Here is an 8,926-nt window from a genome sequence, read left to right as displayed (position 1 = left end):
AATTTAATAAATTCATTCAAAATAAGCAACACAATATATATGCTATTGATCTTAGTTTTACTTAGAAAAGGAAAAATATTAGAATAATATTTGGCGTCGTGGAGAAACATTTCTTTACTATAATACATGATTACACATGTATCAAATCTTTATTATTCAAACAAAACATAATACATGATTACACATGTACTTAAGTTACTTAAGAATAATATATATGAGTAGTTACTCTTAAATTAAAAAATTATTATCTTTAAAAACATATACTAATAATTGATAATGAGAAAAGACAGAAACGTACACAAGTATGAGAGACATTAGGCAATATGCACTGAACACTAATATTCCAGAGAAATCACCAAAATCATTCTTTTATAATGATAGAAATGTCATTTTCTTTTGGTAATGATGGATCTTAAATAGGAAAAAGAAAATTAAATAAAGTGGAAAGTTTTATCTAAGATTTTATATAAGAATTTAAGGGAATTTGAATGGATTCAGAAAGAAATAATATTATATTAAAGATGGCAAGAAACAAAAGCATTGAATAATTTGGTTAAATTAAAGCTGAATACGTTCATAAAAATAAATGGTTCTTCAACATACTACACGACTCTTCATCCTTTCGTATGTTATACAACTCTTCATCACCCATGTTTACAACTTTTCCACTAATTTTTAGTTGGAAGATGAAAACATCTAAAAAAACAATGGATTTATTACTGTCAAAGATTATACTAAATGCTGGCACATGCGACGAATTCCGCCTAAAATAGTGACTTTTCATTTTAATTGATTAGCATTATAATTTCTATATAAGTTATTACTTTATTAATGTTCAATTAATTAGATATGATTTAATATAGAATATGGTTGTAATGATAATTCAACTTTGAGTTAGGTTCTTCCCACTTTTAGTAATGTATGAATATAATATAATATGATGATATGATTAAATAAAGAACCAATACATTCTCCATATTAAGAAAACACAATCTTTTCTTTCTTTATCAGTAAAGAGAGGGTTTATTTTTTTCTTTAGGTACCAACATAAATTCAATTTAACTTTATACAAAAATATCAAATCTTAAATGGAAAACTGCAATATCCCTCCCTTTCAAAATGCCTAGATTAAAACATACCTTAGAGGTAAGGCAAAAAATGATAAATAAATTAAGAATGATGTGTAATGTCATATTTTAAGTGTTCAATGGTTGTATCTCAAGTTTTAAATTAAGCATGTTGCAAAATAAAAAAAATGGCAAAAGTTATCGCAAGTTCAGTTTTAATGATTTCTCTTAAATTTGGTCAAATGTCTCGGACCTTTTCTCCTACTATATAAAGAGTAATGGGACCCACGACATCATATCGAAGGTTTATGATTCTAGTTTCCAAAACATCAACTTTTTGTCCATAAAGCTTTAGAGTAGATAGATATTCACGTGTATGTAATGACTTTGCGAAACAGGTGTCTAGTGGCCCCTAGGTCGGTGTAAGGCTACAAGATCCTATTTTCTTCATTCTAATTCCTTTCCAGTTTGTTCAAACCCACCAAAATCAGATAGTTATACCCTTAATCACTCATATACATTGATAATTTCATTTTATATCTTTAACGACAGTTGCTCTACGTCACGAGCTTGACATTTTGGTATAGTTTTCTTTGTGGATTGTGTGACGTACCTCCGTGGTGGTTGTTCCAGCATAGGTCTTTTTGTGTTTAAACGATTGATCTGCATTTCGATCTTAATATCAAGGTAATTCCATCCTTTCTTTGATTCTATCTTTGATAAGCCACAAATCGTAAGCTGCGACGAAAATCTGTATCCTTTATCGGATTATCGTGTTACCTTCTATTCTTATATGTTAATTATGGTAATTTCATATTGTAGTTTCAAGGGGGTTTCCGATATCAGAAGTTTATTAGACACTGGAATTCATCAAAAAAGGTATGTTGAGACTATTCTTTTCTTTTAATATTAAAGTTGTGAGCAATGTAAGGAGATTGTTGTTATCGATGGTGTACTCATAGCCATAATTGTTACAAGTTGGCAAGTAGAGTTGTTATATTCCTCCCTTATGGGATTCTTATTTTGTTGGTAGCGATCCTATGTTGGGCATAACATAGAAATTATTCGTATAGGTTTTTATAACTAAATTCCTCAATTTCAGTCTATTGAATTGTTATTGTTTTCCTTGGGGCTATTGTAGATAGTTGCAGGATTTTGTTCTTTTCCTATGTGGCTATATTTTTGACTACGAGGGTTCTGTGATCTTAGTTTATTTTTCTATGTTGATGCCTAAGGAGGCTACGTGATTATTGCTTATGGGTCTATGGTGTTGTCTAAGAGGGCTATGAGATCTTTGCCTTGCCTAAGAGGGCCATGCATTCTTTTGTTATGGGGATAGGTTGTTGCCTAAGAGGCTATGAAATCTTTCCTACGGGGATATATTGATAAATAAGAGGGCTATGTGATTTCCAGTGGGGCTACTGGACTACAAGTAGTGGTATATAGATTGAATTCGCATGGGCTAGTGGGGCCTAAGCAGCTGGTCTTTTTGTGCCTGCCGTAACATTATCAGTGATAAGTTTAAAAAGTGTAAGTTTCTATAAGGCGTAGAAAGATAGAAATACATCTCTTTTTTCTATAATTAGCAAACTAAATTCTATGAGTCATGTCATTGTTGAAAAATTTTGGCAGATCAACCAAACATACATTGGATAGTGTTAAACTTCAAGTTCTCAATGAACACAACCCATATTATAATAGGTGAAAGTGACTAAGGTTGATCCTTACTTTGAAATATCTCTTAATCTTTCCAAAGATTCTTAGCTATATACTTTACAAAATCTAGGGCATGCCGAAGAAAGAAACACCAAACTTCTTCCAACAAAAAAGAGTTTGAATCATTAAAGTACCTTTCGTTGTATAAATGAGCCATAAACATCACCATATCGGTCACAAACATATCAAGTTATTGCTTAACACTTTATTTAATAAGTCCGTGAATGAGTTTGAGCATTAGTACAACAAAATGCCAATACTAGAAACTCATAAAAACCCTATCGAGTTCCAAAAGACATCTTCATAATGGCATTTTCTTTCACCCTCAATTAGCGATAACCCGACCATTGGTAAATGTTAGAGAATTAGCTCACTCCTTGGAGTTGGTCAACCAAATAATCAATCCTTGGAAGATGAAACTTATTCTTCATAATAATCTCATTCAATATTTGGCAATCAATACACATGTGAAGTGAACCATCCTTCTTATGAATAATAAAACTGGAGCATCCTATGAAGATACTCTGTCGGACGAAAAACTTATCTAATAAATAATTCAATTGCTCCTTTAATTCTTTAAGTTCTGCTAATACAATATGTTAAGAAGGAATAGAGATAGGTTGCATATGTGGGAGAAGGTCAATATTGAGGTTTATTTCCCTTGAAAGAAGGACACCGAGTAGATCATTTGTAAACACCTTTTGAAACTCATATATAATGGGGATTGGCTCAGGAGTAGGGGTTTCAAAATCTGTATCCCTAACCCGAAAAAGATGGTATATGTAACCCTTAGAAATCTTTTTTCTAGCTTTTAGACCAGATAAAAAAATGGCCCTGAGGCGTAGGATTTCCCTATTTCCACTCTAGGACGGGCTCATTTTGAAAGTGAAACTTAACCACTCGGGTTTTATAATAAACAAAATCCTAACATGAATTGAGCTAATACATACAAAGAATAACAACAAAATCCAACATATCAAGTTGTACCAGATCAACATAAGTTACTCTATGGGATAAGGAGACGTGACAATTTCTATAGACTCTATCAGCAACGATAAATTCACCAAAAGGAATAAAGACAGAAAAAGGTCTAACAACATATTCGGGTAAACATCAAATCTCATCGAAACATATGGCATCACAAAAGACAAAGTAGCAGCGATATTCATCAAAGCATAAACATTAATATAAAAGAATTTCAACATGCCAGTAACTACATAGGAAGAACCCTTGTGATCATGTCAAGTTTGAAGTGGATAAAATAGGTTTTTTTCGGAGCACTTGAACCCAAACTACTGGGTGTAGCTTGGCTACCATATCTTATTTTAGTAGAAAACAATGGACAATCCCTCATCTCTTTACAACTCTTACCATAACTAAATCAACTATCAGTACCGACTAAGCATTTACTATCCTTTTTCCTTCCAACTCTTACCACAACTAAATCAACTATCTATACCAACTAATCATTTACTATCATGATTCCTTCAACACCTAGAAAGAGTAGAAAAAGATTATCCACCACCATTTCCTTGTTGAACATTAGAACCGGAGAATTAGAGGAACCTAGACTGCAGAACCATTGTGAGAATCTAGATTGACTATGTCCATCGGACCTCAAATGTGAAAAATCACCTTTACATGTCTTGGCCTCTTTTCCTCCCTAGATATTTCCTTAAGAGTATCTTCTTCAATTTGTTAATCATGTGTTCTCAAATAGGAAATATCCATTTCCTTAATTAGCATGATGGTACAACATACCTTAACCACCATTTCAGACACTTCTAAAACAAACTTATTCATCCTTCGCCTAGAATCAACAAACATAAAAGGAGCATATTTAGAAATTGTGTGAATTTCCAAGTATAGTCTTTCACACTAATATTCCCTTGGAAAGGTTCAATGAACTCAAGTACTTTGGTCTCCCATATCTCAAGGGAAAAACCGATCACGGAAAGCAACTTTATGATAAGCGACCAATTGTGAATTTTCCACCAGCGTTTCTCCTATGATGATAAAAACCTTATGCAACTCATCAATGAACATTTGAGGATCTTCCTCAATCTTAGAGCCATAAAATTTCAAGGTATTTATTCTAGTGAAGTCCCATACTCTAGTTTGTGTCGTACGATATGGTTGTATTCACTAGGGCCACAAAATCTGTATTGGCTTCAGCCATAAGCTTAATCTAACACTTGAAAAGCGACTCAAAATTATTTATTAGTCACTTGTTTGGTCAATAGGTTGGTCGGAACTTGTGGATCATCTTGTTACATATTTGCAACTGCATTTCTTCCAACCTCTTCTCTTTAATGATCCATATCCTAAAAACCATCAAATGAGAAGTAGGAGAGAGACATATAGAGTTACTGTTGATACACCCAAATTACACCTCTCTAAAATAAGTGTAAGCGATAGCATCAAATAATGATCCTAATAGAGGTTCGGATCGATCCCACAAGGAAGGTTTAGACTTAGGCTAATTTATCTTTATTTCTAATTTTAGTCATATTTACTTCTGTAAAGGTAGAATTTATAAATAAAGTAATAATTAATTGATTTAATGTAACAAGTCAACATGATTCATTGATTTAATGTAACAAGTCAACATGATTCACTGTTTGTAATATTATTATGAGATGAAACTAGGACAAGTGATAGTAACTTTTACCTAGTGTGAACATGTAAGGTTAGTATGTTATGTATATCCTAAGTGATTTGTCGTCCAAGTAGGGAAATACACCATGCAACTTGGTCGGTCTACGGGTGTATGCTTTACTAACCCTTACCCTTAACTCCAAATTATCCCTCACGGTAGGTGGGTCAGGCTATTAGATAGTGGATTATCACACTAAATCTTGGTGGTTAAATATCCTTTTCATTTATTACTTCCTTGGCCAGGCAAGTAGGAGTGAGGCAAGTTCTAATGTTGCGTACCATTACAAAGCATTCAAAACAAAGATATTAACAATGAATCCATTTACAATATTTCAGAATTATTTAATTATTAGTTTTACGTTGTTAATTACTCATTGTTCCCACAATTCTAGTTAAAAATTAAGTTATTTATGCTTGAGTTATCACAATTCTTAATAAGGTTAATAGTATAAATGATGAACTTACAATTAGAATAGAAATCTGAAATCATGAATCGAAGAACAAATACAAATTACATAGACCAAACTTTAAGAATTTAATGCTAATAGTGTTTGCAATATAATTCCAAAAGAAATGTCTAACAACCTAAAAATGAAATCTACAACTAATACTTAGAAAAAACTAATCCTAAACCAAGTATTTAAAGGAAGACTAAGGAAATCCAGTCTTAAGCATTGTCATCTATTGTTGCCCCCCACAACTTATCGAAAGAACGAAGACTTATTGGTGCCTTCGTTGTTGATCTGCTAAAAAATGTTCTAGTGAGTGCCATCGACGGGCCTGACCTACGGTCTATTAGTCTATTGACGGCCCATCCCGTTCATTCGTAGTTCATGGACCGAAACTCATCCATCCTGAAGTTTTCTATGACTCCTCCTGAGCAGTTTAGAGCGAAGACTATGGATCGTTAATTGATTCCATCGCTCAACACTAAGTTCCATTTTCTGAGGTGACTTCCCCCACACATTCCATTTATGGCTCATCAAAGGAATGACAACTCGTCAGTTGGTTCATCATTCTCCAAAATTCCTGCTTTTTCGATATTTGAATACTAACTGCTCCAAAACCTAATCCATACAAATTTCACCAAAAATACCATCATATCTAATAATAAAATTCTTAATATTTACGCAAAACACTAAGTTTAATGCATTAAAAATATCATATGTTCATGTTACATCAATACTCTATCGCACAACTTTAGAACGATGAAAGAAGTGAAATTTTCTCAGCCTCATATAACCTCCTATATATAAATGTGGCATGAGTCACACTAGTGAACAAGATTCTACTAAATTTGGTTTGTGATACATCGTCTTTGTAAACCTTGTGCTCAAAATACCAAGTTTGTCACGATCCAAAGTATACGCTAGGTGCAACATGACATGTAGAACCCTGAAATTCCCTACATAAGAAACTTATCATACATTATGCATAAAGACAATTAAAGATTTCAAAAGAAGCATTTGCATATACTCCATCAAAAAAAGTGGTTGGGACATAACCCATATACCACAACCAGTGTTTGGAAATTTAAATAGAGAAAAATATAAAAGTGTCTTTCTCTTCGTAACACAAGAGTTACGAATCTTCAAATGCCAAGAGAGATATCAATTATCCATGAGTATGTAAGGTAGGAATGCCGTCCCTACATTAATGAAAAAATGTAGGAACAACTACGTAATACTACATAAAATTTACTAAGATAGCAATGTATAAACGATATGAAATCAAGCTATAGCATAAGGTAAATGGTTAGGAAAACCTATGGTATACTTTAAATTATGAGAATTGAATTTCTCATTTTCCTCCTCCCATAAACTCTCACTTGTCCCTCATGTTTTCTTAATTTACGCTGCAATTCTTTGTTTTCAGTTTCATCCTCAGTTTTTGATTGTTCAGACCACTTAGAGGCAAAAACCTTCCTGAAAGAAAACACCTTATGATTTCTTTGTTTTTTTCATGCTGGTTACACTATATGAACTAGTTGATTATTTATGAAATATATTTGGGGTTGATGATCTCAAGCATGTTGATGCTATTGAGTTTGGAGGAAGTTGAAGGTTTGTTAGAAAAAGAAAAGAAGCTCAAGCATGTTGTTGCTATTGAGTTTGGAGGAAGTTGAAGGTTTGTTAGAAAAAGAAAAGAATTAAATTTCTTAGGTATATCATTGGTGGGTTAAGCATAAAAGGGTAAGATGAGGTTCAACCATTAGTAGGGTTTTAGTGCTTTTGCAAGGAATACATCTATGAATTACAGCTGTGGGCTCTTATTTGTGTTGGGTTAATTTCCATGCATTTGTGCGGATTGTCTTTCAATTGAACTAGTGTTTTAATTTTTTTATCTCTTTTCTATTTCAGGTGTTATATTATTGCTGTAGCTGCTCATCTAATGGGAATTTCAGAACCAAATTCTAAACCTAATCTAGTCGAAGGAGGATTGGTGGACCAAAATGAACTGGGAGTATTTAATGTTGGTACCAGAACATCTCATAACCTAACAATTGAGAAGATTCAAGCAGAGTTGAGCAACTGCAAGATTACACTGCTTCTTTAATGAGCCTATATGAAGTTCTTTGATTATAAATTACCTCGTCTATACTTATGGTGTGATTTCCTTTTCTTGGCAAACCTAATTATGATTGGCTAGAAGAAAACAGAGAAATATTAGAATATCTAGAGAAAGTATGAAAGGAAGTTTAGCTCTTGTTAGATGTTCATATATCTTTTTCTTGTATATTTGACATGACTCAATTCTTTTCATTATAGTGCTCAGTCCACCTCAATGACATTTAATAAAATGAAGCGAAAAGATGAGGATGATAATGATGACGAAAAATGAAAAAATAAAGAGGAGGAGGAGGAGAAGAAGAAAATTGATGAATAAGTATTCCAACAAACACATGTTAGTATTAATATAATGGGCATTGAATTAAATGTTTAAGTTGTACAACTACTTAATTAGTATACACTAGTGCTTTTAAATGCAATTTAGGATTCTGTTAGTTAGAACAAATGTTTGCTTGATCCTTGTAATCACGCTAGTACATGGGCACACGTGTTCCATGTGTAATATGTAGGAAAATCAATTAAAAAATAATATAAGACGTATAATAAACTATTGAGAGAACAAGCATGTTTGTTACAAGTGTTTCTTGATATTTTTATTTTACTTCCCAAGTGTTGATACCTTTCGATACATATTGAAGGTGTAGTGAAATCGCTAAGAAGCTGCAATACTTTCCTAATGACATGTGTTCCACCCTTATGAAACTAATACTTTTGTTTTTGACTTCATACATTATATTTTTCTTTAGATAACTAAAACTACACACATTTTACTATTCACTTCTTTATATTTTGCCTTTCCTTAATGAAAATCCTGGCTCTGCCTCTAGAATAAGGTCATCCTCCCTTAACTCCTTTTGTAAATCTAGGTATGTTTTTGAATATCTGTTGCGTAGTCCCTATTTCTTTTCTTTATGG

At 32.6% G+C, this 8,926-nt stretch overlaps 1 long non-coding RNA gene across 1 annotated transcript; it reads left to right on the top strand.

The window, feature by feature from the left end:
- Positions 1–1,465: 1,465 nt before the first annotated feature.
- LOC104649685 (uncharacterized) lies at positions 1,466–8,311 on the top strand. Its single transcript, XR_743591.4, has 3 exons — positions 1,466–1,754; positions 1,890–1,946; positions 7,802–8,311. It is a non-coding gene; the product is annotated as an uncharacterized lncRNA (long non-coding RNA).
- The last annotated feature ends 615 nt before the right edge of the window (positions 8,312–8,926 follow it).

This window comes from Solanum lycopersicum, chromosome 10, assembly GCF_036512215.1.
Source record: "Solanum lycopersicum chromosome 10, SLM_r2.1".
NCBI lineage: Eukaryota > Viridiplantae > Streptophyta > Magnoliopsida > Solanales > Solanaceae > Solanum > Solanum lycopersicum.
This window is presented reverse-complemented; position numbering and strand designations above follow the sequence as displayed.